At 45.0% G+C, this 15,101-nt stretch overlaps 1 protein-coding gene across 2 annotated transcripts in view; it reads left to right on the top strand.

Moving 5' to 3' along the window:
* Positions 1-10,153: 10,153 nt before the first annotated feature.
* The window catches only part of Btbd7 (BTB domain containing 7), an 86,428-nt gene continuing 81,480 nt past the window's right edge, over positions 10,154-15,101 (top strand). Inside the window, exon 1 of one of the 2 annotated variants that reach the window (XM_087911559.1) lies at positions 10,154-10,291. The gene's annotated coding sequence lies outside the window, so the exon portion shown is untranslated. Of the gene's footprint in view, positions 10,292-11,287; positions 11,417-15,101 lie in introns of those variants that run through there. The other variant, XM_087911560.1, reaches the window with a different exon arrangement.

Genomic DNA, 15,101 nt, shown 5'->3' on the forward strand with positions numbered 1-15,101 from the left:
CCAGTTTGTGCTGTCAATGCAGTCTTGGGTGTGTGACCTTCTAGTGAAACATGATCCACATACCAGGGGCTACACTCTTAAACTGACTTGCCCTCTCAGAGGGCACCTGCAGGAGTTTTCAGGCTCTTGTTAAAAAGAAGAAAAGAAAAAGCCTCCGTGGCCAATCTGCAAAGGAAAGCTAACACATCAATTCCCTTCTGGAATGAAGTTTATTATAATGAAAGGCTCTCAAGGCCATAAACACATCTCCAGGTGGAGGATGAGCATTAGAAACAATTCAATACAATATGGAGGAGTCTAAACTTGGAGAAGTCTTAAAGGGAATAAGAGGCTTCCCTTTGAAGCTTAGAGAGAAGCTGGGTGGGGACCGGGGCTCAAAATGTGCAGCCATGAGAGAAATGAGGGATGGAATAGCGGAGCTCCTTCAGAAAGCAGCCTACAGAACACCCAATGGTTCTGATGGCAAGTTCGGACCAATCCCCAGAACAAAGGAAAGATCTGGCTTGTATAGCCTTTTCCGGGTGGAAGAAGTTTCACGCCATTTGCTTTAGTTCACAATAGCATATGTAACAGGGAGCATGGAGGAGCCTGGTACTGTATACTGAGAACTGTCAAGTCCCAACACAGACAGCTTCGAACTCTCTGTCCTAGAAAGAGTGGCAGGAATCTGGCCTAAAGGTGGAGGCTGGTGTGTACTAGAACAAAGAACTGGTCCAGGGACATGTAGGATCGTAGTAGGAACAGAGACAGTTTATTGAAGTAGAAAAGCTCTTTTCATATTGGAAATAGGCCAGCTCTAGAGAAATGTCAAAGGCTCAGTGGCCCTGCCTAGAGTCTGTGACATTTAAGTCATTTAGATCCTCTTCATTTTTTCTACACATGCTCTGTTTGGTTTCATGTAAGCAGTGGAGGGATAAAGGTCCAGTCTTCCTCTGCAATGGTTTCTTTCATAAGTTAATCTTTCCAAAAATCATTTATTTTTGTGGGCACCTGTGTGTGGGTGGGCACCCATGAAGGCCAGGAGAGAGTCCGATCCCCCAGAGCTGGAGTAACTCCACCTCCTGAGGTGGGCGCTGGAACTGACCTTGTGTCCTCTTCAGTTCTGAACTGTTTCTCCAGCCCCTCATATGCTAATGTTAATGTCTCAGCCTCCACCTTCATAATACTCTCTTTTCTCACGGACGCTGGGGGCAGCAGCACGCTCCTGCAGTCCCAGCATGCTCCTGCAGTCCCAGCATGCACCTGCAATCCCAGCATACATGTGCAGTCCCATTATGTGCATACACCTGCAGTCCCAGCATACACCTGAAGTCCCAGCATGCTCCTGCAGTCCCAGCATGCTCCTGCAGTCCCAGCATGCACCTGCAATCCCAGCTAGTAAAGAGGCTGGGGCAGAAGAATGCTTGAGCCCAGGAATTCAGAGTCATTCAGTCCAATACAGTAGGATCCAATTTTTAAAAAAATAAGAACAACAACCAAAAAATGAAGCAAAATAAGAACAACAACCTGAACTTGAGAAAGACTTTAATTCAGAAAATCTGGCTGAACTCATTCTAACCTTGGAAAGTTTGAAACACGACAAAGCTGCTGGGAGAAGCAACCATTTTAAGTTTTCCTCTCTAACAACGAACTTAAATTACTTTTGACAGTGTCAGTAAATCCGACTCTAAATTCAGCCACAACACAATTAAGCGCCCAGCCACCCACCCCCACCCCAGGAGACAGCTCCTTTAGCTGCTCAAATTACAGGTACGAGCAACCCTCCCTCAGTCTAATTTCTCCAAGTCACAAAAGGCCCTCACTGCTAACTCAGACCGCTACAATTTTCAATAAAGGGCTTAGTGGGTCTGGAGTCAGTGTACTCCCGGTGACCCACAATGCGGGCCTTCCTGCTGCAGTTACATAAAGGGGCATAACTAGAGCTCTGGCTCTGCGGATACAATGAATATGAAAGACGCCCTCACCCACTCACCTTTTTTTAATGTGTGTTTTTTTTAAAGTATTCATTCTCTAATAAGCTCATATGGGGCTTCTGGAAGATTATATAACAACATTAGTGCTGCGCTACCTCCTGTCCAAATATCTTGAACTGTGTCCTCTAGAAAAGCACCTTTAATTTCTGGTCAAGGAGCAAATGTCTTTGAGGGACAAACTGCCTCTCTTTGTCTCTGTTTGTGTCTGTCTCTGCAACTGCAACCTCAAGGACAGCGAGACTCCGATAGCGAGCAGGAAGGGCAGACGAGTTGCAAGGGTGGGGAACGTCCAAGTTATGTAACCAATAGCATCAGTAACACACTTTTGAGTTGCAGGCCTGATGGTAATATAAAAAGACCCAATAAAAGCTGTGGTCCATGATTACAAAGAATCTCAAGGCAGAAGCGCCCTCGGGCAGTTTAGAAGACAGTCTTGGTGTTCTATATTCTTTTACATTTTGGGTGTGCACATCTATATACATATAGATTATTAAACTATATAATAGATCTACATTTTAACTATATAATCTATATTAAACTATAAAAGTGGTTTTTATTTTTATATATCACCTTTTGTTTCAAAATTTACATTCATCATCTCCCCGGAACTACATTTGGACACTTTTTTTCCTTTTTGAGAGTGTATTGATATGTAAGCCAATATGCCCTAGAACAAGCTATATAGCCCAGGGTGGCCTGGCACCTGCAACCCTTCTGTTCTACTGAATGTTCTAAAGAGGCATTTTTGCTCTTCAGTTTGGATATCAGACTATTAAAACAATAAACCCTGAGAAACTGGAAAGTTACTGAGAGGCTCAAACTGGGAGAAGGAAAAGGCTAGAAGCATGGTTCTGTCAGAGAACTTAACCCCAAGAAGGCGATCTCACGGTTCTAACAGTTTGTCGGACCACCTTGCAGAAGAGACTGTGGCTGAGACACGGCCGGTGGGCGTTCCCACACTCTGACCCCACAATGGAAACCTTGTATCACCAACCAGCTGAGCATTCTTTTTGTTGAATTCCGCGGAAGTAAGGTCGGCAGCCCGAGCCCCTGTGCCAGCTAAGTCTGGGGACCACAGATGTCTGGCTCTAGACTTTCAAAGTCTAAGGCTTATTGCAGCTAGAATTACATTTCTGTACTTTCAGTGCCCAGCCCCTCAGCTTTTAGAACTCTTGCAGCAGCTGGGGCCGGCAGCTTTTTGCAGCTTCTTGTCTTCTGCAGTTTCCGGTCCACAGTCCTTCACTCCCCGTAATCTCCACCTCTCCTTGGTATCTTTCTTTAGCTCTTCCACACTCTGTATTTTCTCCTTCCCAGCTCTCTACTGCTCCCTGAACTCTTCCGATGCCCTCTAGCTGCTGCTTCTGGCTTTGCCTGCAGCTGGCAGCCCAGAGAATTTTCTGCTCTTTGGGGCAGCCACACCACAAAGCAGGCACTGAGTCTGTTCAGAAAGGCTTTCCTGAGACCTCAGACTGCAACACTAGCTGTCATGGGTGGAGGAGCCGCTGTGATGACAGGAGCTGCTGGGGGAGAGGGGGAAGACACCTGCAGTCCTTGCAGACAAGGTCACCTAAGGGTCATCTGAAGCTGTCAACGGCAGGATGAAGTCTCAGAGCCATGACAGGAGTGAGTAAAGCCGAGTTTCCAAAGCAAAGCTGTCATTACACAGGAGGGCATGACTGTGGTGGCGATTTCTGGGGCTAGAAAGAAGTCTCTTTGGGGCATCCATGGCTGGACTGAAGTTTCCATGAACAGCAATGAAACAGAGAAAGATGGCACAGTAACAAGCTGATCTGAGAAGCAAGCGTCTGACTGACAGCTGCCATATTCTGCTGCAGTTACAGCCACCGCAGTGCACCTGTAGGGGCATCCACAATCTTGTTCCCAGTTGTCCTGGACTCGGACCAGGGTCCACTATAGCAGCAGGGACACTCAGCCCCCAGCCTTCTCTGGAACTACTCGGTTTGGCGCCTAGGCAGCTGCTGCTGCCGCCTGTAGGGGTCAGCAGCTATCATCAGCTGGCTCATCTGCTAGGCCGTGTTATCTTTAATCTTTTAAAGAGACAAACACATCAGAGAATAACTTGGATAGGCACTCAATATGAAATTACCATACTTCTCAAATAAACTTCGCCGAATAAGTACCAGCTACGTATCTTTAGAGAGGGTTGGGCCTTCTGATCTTAGTTGTGTGGTAGCACAAACAAGTTTTCATCCTTCCTAGGCAAGACCGAACTGCTTTCCTAAGTGGTTTTTCTATTTTCACTCCCACCAGCAGCAAAAAAAAAAAAAAAAAAAGTTCTAAGTTTATGTCCTAATCAAGCCTCACACTGAAAATTGCCTTTTTCTTTTCTTTTCTTTTCTTCTTTTTCTTTCTCTTTTTCTTTTCTTTTCTTTTTTTTTTTTTGAGACAGAATCTCACTACAGCATAGGTTGGCCTTGAACTCAACTCACAGCTAGATTTATGTTTTAATGTTTGCTTCTCTTTTTATTTTTATTCGTGTGTGTGTGTGTGTGTGTGTGTGTGTGTGTGTGTGTGTGTGTGTGGTGTTCCATGTGTCATAGCATATGTGTGGAAGTCAGAGGGCAACTTATTGGGGAGTCAGTTCCTTCCTTCCACCACCTAGATTCTGGGGCTGGAACACAGGTTCTTGGGCACCTCAGGTTTTCAGGTTTGGTGACAAGAATCTTTACCTACTGAGTCATCTTGCCTGCCAAATGGTCTTCTTTTGTTTTCTTAAATCAATCCGAGGCATCAGGATTAACATGTCTCAATTTTGTACTTCCTTTATATTAATACATTTGAGCCCCTCTTCATTTCTGTTATTTAGAATTCTTCATTTCTTCAAGTCTTCATCATTTCCATTTTAAGGCTTATGTGTGCTGGGGACTGGGTGCAGGGTCTTTATACATGCTAGAGAACCATTCTACTGCTGAGCTATACTCTCAGCTTTCCTCTGGTTACAAACTATAAATACCTCTTTCTGTTGCATGCCTTGTCTTTTCATACTCCTTTATACATTTTTGAAGAGCTAGACCTCACTATTTATAAACAAAATTTTACTGTGTAGCCCAGGCAGGCCTCAAACTCCTACTCCTCAACCTCCCAAGTACTGGGATTACAGGTATGTCATTAGTTTGTTTATTAGTTTTCAAGATAAGATCTCACTGTAGCTCAGACTGGCCTTGAACCTACTACAGACTGGAGGCTGGATTTGAACTCCTGAATTCCTGGTCCTTCTGCCTCCACATCTGAGTTTGGAACTATGGACACAAGTGCTACCCTGCTCTGAAGTTCACATTTAAATATAGTTGAATCTATAAATCTTATCTTTACATTTATGGTTCGTTTGGGGTTTTATGGTCCTTCAAATTAAAAAACAGGTCTGTAATCTCAGCTCTTGGGAGATATGGGCAGGATGATCAAGAGTTCAAGAGCTTCTTGGCTAGACGGAGTTTGAGATCAGCCTTGGCTTCCTGAGATCCTATCTCAAGAAAAGAATCTTTTCTTTCCAAATTCAATAAGATGTTCTCCAATATTATTTTCTAAAAGCTTTATTGACCTTAATCCTTAAAATTAATAAATTAATATTTATTAATTACTATAACATTAATCACTGCCCTTTAAACATTTAAACAATTGTTTAGACATTTAAACAATTTTAAAGACCTATTCATTTACTTTGATGTGTATGAGAGTTTTATCTGCATGTGTGCATGTGCACTACACACATGCTTGGTGCTCATGAAGGTCAGAATAGGACATCAGATCCCCTGCAACTAGAATTACAAATGTTTGTGAGTGACTTGCTTTGTGTGTGCTGGGAATCCATCCCAGAACCTTTGGAAGAGCACAAGTCCTCATAACTGCTGAGTCATCTGTCCAGTTCCTGGCACTTTGGCACATGTATTTCAGTTCTCGCCATTTAGACTCCAGGAAGTTTGAAAGAAGAGTGTGGAAGCAGTAACATATGCAAAACAATTGTAGGAAATACAACTGGCCTTTCTCTGAGACTTAAAAACAATGTTGCCATAGCAGACTTCAGGAAGGGGTTTGAGAAGGGGCTTCAGTGGACGGTTATGAATGGTAGAAAAGCAAGTACACTGGGGAAGAAAACACGGGAGCTCGAGCTGGTGAGATGCTCACTGGGTAAAAGTGCTTCTAGTCAAACATGACAACTGGAACTCGACCCCTAGGAACCACATGGAGGGAGAGAACTGATACCCTCAGTCTGTCTGCCTCCACATACATACATGTGTACATACACACACACACACACACATGCATGCACACATGCACACACACACACACACACACACACCACAAAATACAACAAGAGAAACACAATACCCTAGAGTAATAGAAACTGGAATTCACAGAAGTAAATGTCTCAGGTTTTCAACTTTGGTGACATGTAAATGGGACTCTGAGAAGATGCAGAGAAGGAGAGGGGCAGGGAGGAGGAAGAAGAATTGGCTATGAACTCAGACCTCTGGATTGCAAGCAACAGGGACCCACTGTTTTTATCCACTTCCACCTAGGAGATAAACTGAGGAGTCAGGAGCACATAATAGCTTCTAAAAACATAAAATAGGGGGCGTGGTTTAGATTTGGAGCCATCGAAGCACAAATGTTAAAATGTCATCTTTTTTCTCTCAATTTCTCTGTTTCTGTCTCTGATCTTTCTTCTCTCCTAATGTGCATGCATTCTCCTCTTAGTTAAGGAAAACTGTAGCACAAATTCTAATTGTTCTTTAATAATTGTAATGGTCTGTCCCTATAAGAGACAAGCTCTGCCCACTCCCCACACACACATTGAGGCAAGCAAATTTTTCTTTCTCTTTCAACCTGAGTTCCTTCCTTTCCATCTCTCTCCCAAAGAGGCAGCTTCTGCTTCTCTCCCTTCTCCCTACTTCTCCCACACCCCATTTCCCTTTCCCCTCCATAACCCACTAAATAAATACCCACTTTCTCTGCATGGCATGCCTAATAGGTCTCTCTATCTGTCACCGCCACATGGCTTCCTGTCTTCATGGCCTGCCGTGGTCTTGTGGCCCCACTGCTGACACTCGGGCACCTGCAGCATTTTACCATAACAGTAATAACCTGGAGTCAGATATTAGGGGTGTGTCAGGCGCCAGCTTCAACAAGTATACCACTTCCTAGGGGAGGGGCATGAGGATTAGGAAAAAGTTAAATAGGAGGAATAGAGATAAGAAAGAATCACTAAGACTTAGGATAGTGATGGAAGGGCAACTCAGCAGATACTGAATGCTGAAATACACCTGTGCTTTTTTTTTATTTTATTTTTCGTATACTTTTTTACCCCAATACAAAAAGGGGAAGAAGGCAAAAGGCTGCTTTAACATGATACAAAGGACAACTAGAACAGTTATTTGCTCCACTACTTTGAGACATCAAGTCATTAGCATTCTGTTGTTTAAGCAGTGAACCTGTCCTAGACCAAGTCTCCTGAAGGCAGCCATTCCCAAGGTCAAACCTCTTATTTCAATAAAAGGAGCAGAAGTATGCTTGAATTTCCTTACCATTGGTCAGAGTGGAGTGGATCTACCTGTATGGGTCATCTTAATGTCAAAAAGACCAATCTCCAGATCTTCAAGGATTAGAATAGCGACAACATAAAGAGTACAAGTAGAAAAGGTAAACAAATAAATCCAGGAAGAGCTGTTTTTGAAAGAAAAGAGTTAATGAATCAATGTAAGAAAAACGCAAAGTGCCCCTCAAAAATTCAAGAAAATATTCAGAGAAATAGAAGTTCTTCCACTGGAAGTTGAGAAAAACAATTTATAACCTTTACCAAATCTCTAAAACAATAAAGATCAAACTATCTTTTTAAAACAAGGGCTAGGAAGACAGAGTTCAGTGTGTATAGTGTTTGACATTCAACTGTGAGGACCTGAATTCAAATCTCCACAACCCAAGCAAGTCTGCACACAGTGTCTTCATCTGTAATCTCAGTGATACCATGGGGAGATGGAAGTAGAGACAGGAGAAGCTCAAACGCCAGCTGAACAAAAATGAAAAGAAAGAGACTTTGTCTCAAAGTGAAAAGTGAAGACTGACTCCCAAGAGTGTCCTTGGACCTGCATAACCACATTCACACAAACACATACACCAAATTCAACAAAACAAAACCAGAACACATATCAGAGGGTTGGGATCCTTTTTTTTTTTTAAACCATAAAACAGAAAGAAAACCGGAAACCAAACCCATGACAAAATTTCATTGCTTTTATCCTTTAAAGCTTGCCATTTGTACCTAAACCACGCCCATTTTCCCTGTACGCAATTTGCCAATCACAAGGGGAACATGACTTGCAAAATACGGTATTTACTGGGTGTGGTGCTGCACGTTTTTATCCCAGCACTGGGCAGGCAGAGGCAGGTGGATGACTGTGAGCTCTAGGCCAACCTAGTCTACAGAGTTCTAGGACAGCCAAGGCTACACAGAAAAACCCTGTCTGGAAAAACCAAACCAAACAAATATGGTGTTTATTAATAGAGAGTCAAACACATAGAAACTCCAGTGCAAGTTTCAAATCCACCTCCCTGAAAACCGAGTAAGGATACATTTATTGGATCAAGTTTCATCAACTGTAACTTCACCATCATGACCCATACATCAGAAATGTTGCATATAGTCAACGGAAGGAAGTAATTCATCAAGGAAAGTGGATTTCTGGACCCAATGATACACTCCTGTAGTCCCATCGCCCTATAGATGGAACTAGAAAGACTAGGAATTCAAGGTCAATTTCAGCAAGGCAAAGTTTAGCTTGAGCTACATACAGGTCACAACACACACACACACTACACATATGTATGTATGTATGTATGTATGTATATAATTAAGAAAGTGAAAGTGCTAACTAAGGGCCAGTTACATCTTTAAAAAATTATATTATTCTGGAACTAAGAATTGAAATAGGCTAAACCGAGTCCGTTTATTCAGGAACTACAAGCAGGTGCTTTTACTGAGATAGTTTCAAAAGAACCATAAAGGGTCCAGAAAGATGGATCAATGATTTAGGCACTTGCTGCTCTTGCAGAGGACCTGAGCTGGAATCCTAGCACACACGAGGTGGCTCCACAACCATCCACAATTCCAGTGGCACCAGACAGGCAACGATGGGCACATACATGCAGGCAGAACATTTATATACATAAAAATAAATCTAACACCATCAAAAGGAAATGTGGCAGGAAACTTGTTTCGGAAAGACTTGGGAAAGACGAAAAACGCAAATCCCTGGAGGACACAGCCTAGATTCTAGTCTTGGCTTGCCGGCTTCCTTAGCTGTAAAACAGTAATAATAACGCTTGTCCCAACTACCTCAAAGCGCGGTTTGGGCGTTCAGAAACCATGTGTTTAACTGTGTTTGAAAAACTGCAGGACACTCCATTAATGTAAGTCGGTTTTGTGACTGCATCTCTGGAATTATCGCAAAATCATAAACAAGAGCTGTTGATGGAAGAGATCTGGCTCTCCCACGGGGGCACGGTGAGCTTCATCAGCCTAGTTCTTTGTTGTTCAAACTTTACAGCGTCTTTCTTCTCGCCTACTAGTAACAAGCAAGGTACTACTTATGAAAGCACCAAGACTGCAAAATGTTTTAAGAAATTCTTGACAAAAAGAAGCCGCCGGAACGCAAAGTCAGACAGGAAGGAATCTTCCTCCGGAACGCAGTTTTGTTTTTGTTTTGTTTTGTTTTTTTTTTGTATGCCAACACCCGGTGGATGGCGGCCGCCGAAAGGAAATGAATCAGTGGAACTGGCTTTCCTGTGCGTAGTGACGATCATTCCACTCAGACACAACGAATAATACGCTACAACGCCAGGGTAGGTGCAGGGTGCTGCAACAAGTACCCAGCGCCCCCTCGCAGTCGCCTCGGGCGGACTTCGGCAGAAGAAAGCGCGCGCACACGCCTCTTGGCCCGAAGCCCTGGGAACGCGCCTCCCGGCGTGCCCCTCCTCCCCTTACCCGGCGCGCCGACGTCGGGACACGTGACCGGGGCGTGCCGACAGCGGGGGCGGGCGGGGCCGTCCGGCTCCGCAGAGCGGCGCAGGCGCGCCAGGGCCGCGCCGGAGCGAGCCCCTCCTGCTCCCTGTCGGAGTCAAAATGGCGACAGGGGGAACCTGGAGCAGTCCCGGAGCCTAAGCCACTGACAGGAGAGGGGAGGGCGGCGGCGGCTAGAGGAGAATGGCCGCGGGGGCCGGCGCCAGTGCGGGCGGCGGCGCTGGGGGCGGCGGAGGCGACGGCAGCGGTCCCAGCGGCAGCCGCGGCGGGAGGAGCCTCCGAGGTGAGCGTCCCCCGGTGTCGGAGGCTGGGGAGCCGTCTTGGTGTCCGTGCGGTGCGGGACGTCCGGCTGAGGAAGGGGCCCTGGCTGGGCGTGGTGGCGCCTCGGCTGAGGCCCGGACGCCGCGGGAGTCGCCGAGGCGCTGGCCAGCTGGCCGTCTAGGGCCCAGCGCGCCGGCGCGGGACGGGCCGGTCCCAGCGCCCTGAGGGGCGGGCCGGACAGCGCGCCGCCGACCGGGGGCCGAGGCTGAGGCGCGGCGCTCGGGGCGAGAGGACGCCCCTCCCACCCAGCCACCCCCGCCCTGGTGGCCTCCGGGACAGGCTCCGAGCACCGGGCTTCGAGGGGCGGGACCCGCCTCACCCTGGACTGGGGAACCCGCTCCCGGGCGCGGACGCCTGTTTCCGGGGTGCGGGGCGGCGCGCGGGTGGGCGTGAGGCCCGAGAGCCGGAGCTTGGGGAGGAGCAGGCCTGGGGCGGGCCCCCCGCCGCGGGCATAGGAGGGGGAATCGTCCGGGGTGAGTGACTGGAGGGGGGAGGAACGAAACTGGCGTTGAGCTTTGACAGGTAGGTGGGGGGGGGGGGGGGAAGACAAGACGGAGCGGTGACCGGGAGGGAGCGGAGGCTGAGCTCCCGGGAGAACTGGGCGAAAGGCGTGCCTCCCCAGCGCCCCCTCTTCGGCTCCGCGGTTTACTCCCTTGCGCGCACTCGCACTCACTCTCACCCTCCAGGGCGAGAACTTTCTCACCGTCTTCGGAGAAACTCTGCGGAGTGTTGTCTGAGCTCGGAGCTAGCGCAGCGCCTCTCCCATAGCAGCTCGCAGAGTAAGTGCCCTGGAGCAGGCCTCGTTCGCAGGGCAGGCTCGGGCGCCTAAGCATCTCACCGTGAGCGAGCAGAGGGGCACTTGGGCACTTCATTAGCTTTCCCAGCCACCGGTCCCTTTTGTCTCTGAGTAGCATCCGTTTCTCTTCAAAGATGCTCACGTTGTCAGTGTGGCTGGAAGGCTGGAAGTTCTGGGAACCGTCCATCCTGAACAGCGGCTACGATTAGTCTTGTCTTGGGATTTTGGAGTCAGAGAAACCTTTAGCGATTTGGTGGTGTGTTTTAAAGTGGGGGAAGAGGACCCCGAAAGGTGAGTTGCCTTGGGTCTTAGTCAGGGAAAGCCGGGACGAGGCTTCTGTACTTACATGTGGTTTATGGAGGAAGCTCGTTTTACTTGCTGCGACTCTCTGTGATTGCTTTCTCTGCCACTGTGCATCCCAATCACTAGGCCTTTGCACAAAAAAAGTTGAAAGCGGAAATGAGCACTTCTCCGAACCTGGCAACCACCTCAGAATAACTGCTAAAGAGGCCACCCTCCCCCCCGCACACACACCATATTTATTAAAAATTGAGTGACATTTCATTTGAGGTTTTCTTAGGTTCATGACTAGGTTCTCATCAAATTATAGCCTAGCTCATTTTTGCATGGGTTCAGTAAAGCCCACAGGTCAATATTCTGTTCTGTAAAACCTAAAGTGTCTGCGTCCCAACGTGATGAACACCTCAAGAAGTTCTTTGTATCTGACTCTGACTTTAGGATTTAAAATACAGTGGTTTTTCAGGTTATACTGACTAGTTTCCTTCTGTCTCTTCGTTGGGCTACAGAATTTTATTTATGGTATGTCACGGGTCAACTTTCAGAAATACAACAGAATCAAGTGATTCTGTTTTCATAGTTTAGTCACCGAGCTCAGATTACTCAATTGATTATTGAAGGTCTGCTTTGTGTTTGAATTATCCCAGAGCTGGGGGAGAAAGTGAAAAATTAATATATAATAGACTTTGCCTCAAGGTTCTTATTGGAAAAAGTTGCACTAACATGAGTCTAGAAGCCAATCTAGTGAGTTCTAATACAGAGAGTGCTGTGGGAGTTCAGAGTAGAGGAAGTAGTTCTAGCAGGGCCTTAGGAGTCTAAATAACTTCCTGGGACACTTGAAACTTCAGCTGGTTCATGAGTGTTTGTGTTTACAGAGAGATTGGAGCAGTTTGTGAGAAAAAAACAATTGTATAAATTGGAGATTGGCCCTGGGGAAAGGGACTGGAGGGAGACAAATGAGCAGACAGTAGAGTTTCTTGGGGAGAGTTTTCCATAGGAAACTATAGGCAGCCAGAAGGTTATCTCTGTAGAAGGATTTTATTGCCAAATTGAGATTTGAATTTTTTTATGCAAATTATAACAAACCTTTAAAGATACAGTTTGTTATAAGTTGTCATCTACAGGTTGAGTTAAAAGGAGACAAGAATAAAATGAACCAGGAAGACAGTAGCTAGCTGTTGAGTTACCTGACTCAGATGAGATCCTAAATGAGAACTGTTCCTCTGCCTCCCAAATGCTAAGATTGCAGGTGTGTGCCGCTATACCCAGCAAAGTTTACCTCAAAATTGTTTTCCTGTAGTGCTAGAAATCAAACCCAAGGATGTTCTACCATTGATCTGGGTAGGGTAAAGTCAGTAAGAAGGGTACCTAGCAGATAATGTATGTGTGCATATACATTTACTGTGGTAAGATATGTGTAATAAGATTTACCGTCTTAACTAATGGTAATTGTACAGTTCTGTACACATTTACATTGTTGTACAGTCATTACTGTTACCATCTGCAGTATTACCTTTTAAAATTATGTGTGTGCTTTTAATTTGTGTGTGTCTCTGTGCTTTATAAGGGCAGGTATTTGTGGAGGATAGAGACTTCTGATTCTTCTGGACTAAAGTCACAGGCAGTAGCGAGCACGTGATATGGATGCTGGGAATCAAACTCTGGTCCTTTGGTAGTGCAACACATGCTCCTAACCACTGAGCCACCTCTCCAGCACTGAAAAAAAAGTTCTGCTGGGCAGTGGTGGCGCACGCCTTTAATCCCAGCACTCGGGAGGCAGGCGGATCTCTGTGAGTTCGAGGCCAGCCTGGTCTACAAGAACTAGTTCCAGGATAGGCTCCAAAGCCACAGAGAAACCCTGTCCCGAAAAACAAAAACAAAAAAAAACAAAAACAAGTTCTTTTTATTAGATTTTATGTATTTTTATTGTGTATACATGCATACAGTTAAAGATCACAAGTGAAAGTCAGCGAACTATAGTGAGAGTTTTCTCCTGCCACTGTGTAGGTCCCAGGGTGGAACTCGGCTACACTGGTTTGTGCAACTGGCACCTTTATCTGGTGAATGATGTTGATAGCCCAATTGGCAGAATTCTTTTTTTTTCCCTAGTACCCAGAATTGAACTCAAGGCTCCCTGCATGCTAAGTTTAGTTTCTGCTACAAAGTGGCACAACCAGCCCTCATCTGAGGAATGGAATTCTTCCATCTTCCTAAACTGAGAATCTGTACTCTTTAAACACTAACATGGTTAACCTCAGTCACTGAAATTCATTATTTAACTCTGTCTATAACTTTGACTAGGTAAGAATGTAATCATAGAATCATAAATATTTGTCTTTTTGCTACTGAATTGATGGCCCATTCATGTTGTACAGTGTCAGAATTTTCTTTTTTTTTTCTTTGAGGAACAACTCATTCTAAGTATACACTGCGTTTTGTTTATTCATCTGTCCTCAGACACCTGAGTTGCTTCCATCTTTCGACCTCTGTGTATAATTCTGCTGTGAACGTGATGTAAAAATGACCTGTTCAAAACATTTATTTTGGGTATTTATCAAGCCCAAGAAAGTTAACATTTCCACCAGTAATAACAAAGATCGTGTCCTGGTGTGTGTGTGTGTGTGTGTGTGAAGACTTTCCCCTCTTTTTATACTAAGCCATCCCAAAGAGTGTGATATAGTATCATTGTGTTTTAACTTGCATTTACTTAATGGTTAGTGATGAATATCTTTTCCTCTATTTATTGTAGCTTGTCACCTCATCTGCCCCTTTGGGCTTTTGAGGGAGATCTTGAAGTCCGGGCTATCATCAAAACTTATCTTTCCTAGTGCTGGAGTTACAGACATAGACTACCATATGCTCAGCTCCTTTGCATATTTCTTACATCAAGTTCTATTTGTTGAATTGTAGGAGTTCTTTGGTTTTTCTGAATATTGATATTAGTCATAATTTTGTAAGATTACATTTATTTTGTATATGCACGCACACTTGTGTGTGGGTGCTAGCATGCTTGTGCACATTCCACAACATATATATGGAGGTCTCTCCTTAGTCATGTAGTTGAGGGGCTAGGGGAGATGAATTCAAACTCAGGTCAGGCATAACACCTATAGCAGAATGAAAATGTTTTCTACTAATCATTGGGTTGCTTTTTCTTTCTTTGATACCAAAAAAAAATTGCTTATTTATTAGTTATTTGAGACCTAGCCTTGCTATGTGATCAGGCTGGCCTTTGAACTAGTGACCCTTCTTTCTGTGCTTCCCAAACTGTGGAATTGCAGGCATGTATCACCACACCTAGCAAAAACTTTAAAAAATTTTCCCCTTTGGTGTTGGGATGCAAACCCCATGGTCTGCTACTACCAAGCTACATCTGTAGCCTATTAAAAAGTTTTTAACTATGATGGGTTCCTGCTTATCTCATTTTTCTTTTGGTGTCTTATATGGAAATTGTTGCCAAATCCAGTGTCATGAAGGTTTTCTTTTATTTTCCTTTAAGAATTTTATAGTTTCAAATACTGTGTATCTTTTTAACTATAGCTGTCCAATTTTCCCAGTTCAGTGGCTTTAGCACCTTAATGAAAATCATTTGAGGGATTAGGAGTATAGTTTAGTTGTAAAAAATGTGCCTAGTGTGTTCAAGGCCATGAGAAAGAGGAGAAGGGAAGGAGGAAGTTAG

Source organism: Myodes glareolus, chromosome 11 (assembly GCF_982192425.1).
Source record: "Myodes glareolus chromosome 11, mMyoGla1.1, whole genome shotgun sequence".
Taxonomy (NCBI): domain Eukaryota; kingdom Metazoa; phylum Chordata; class Mammalia; order Rodentia; family Cricetidae; genus Myodes; species Myodes glareolus.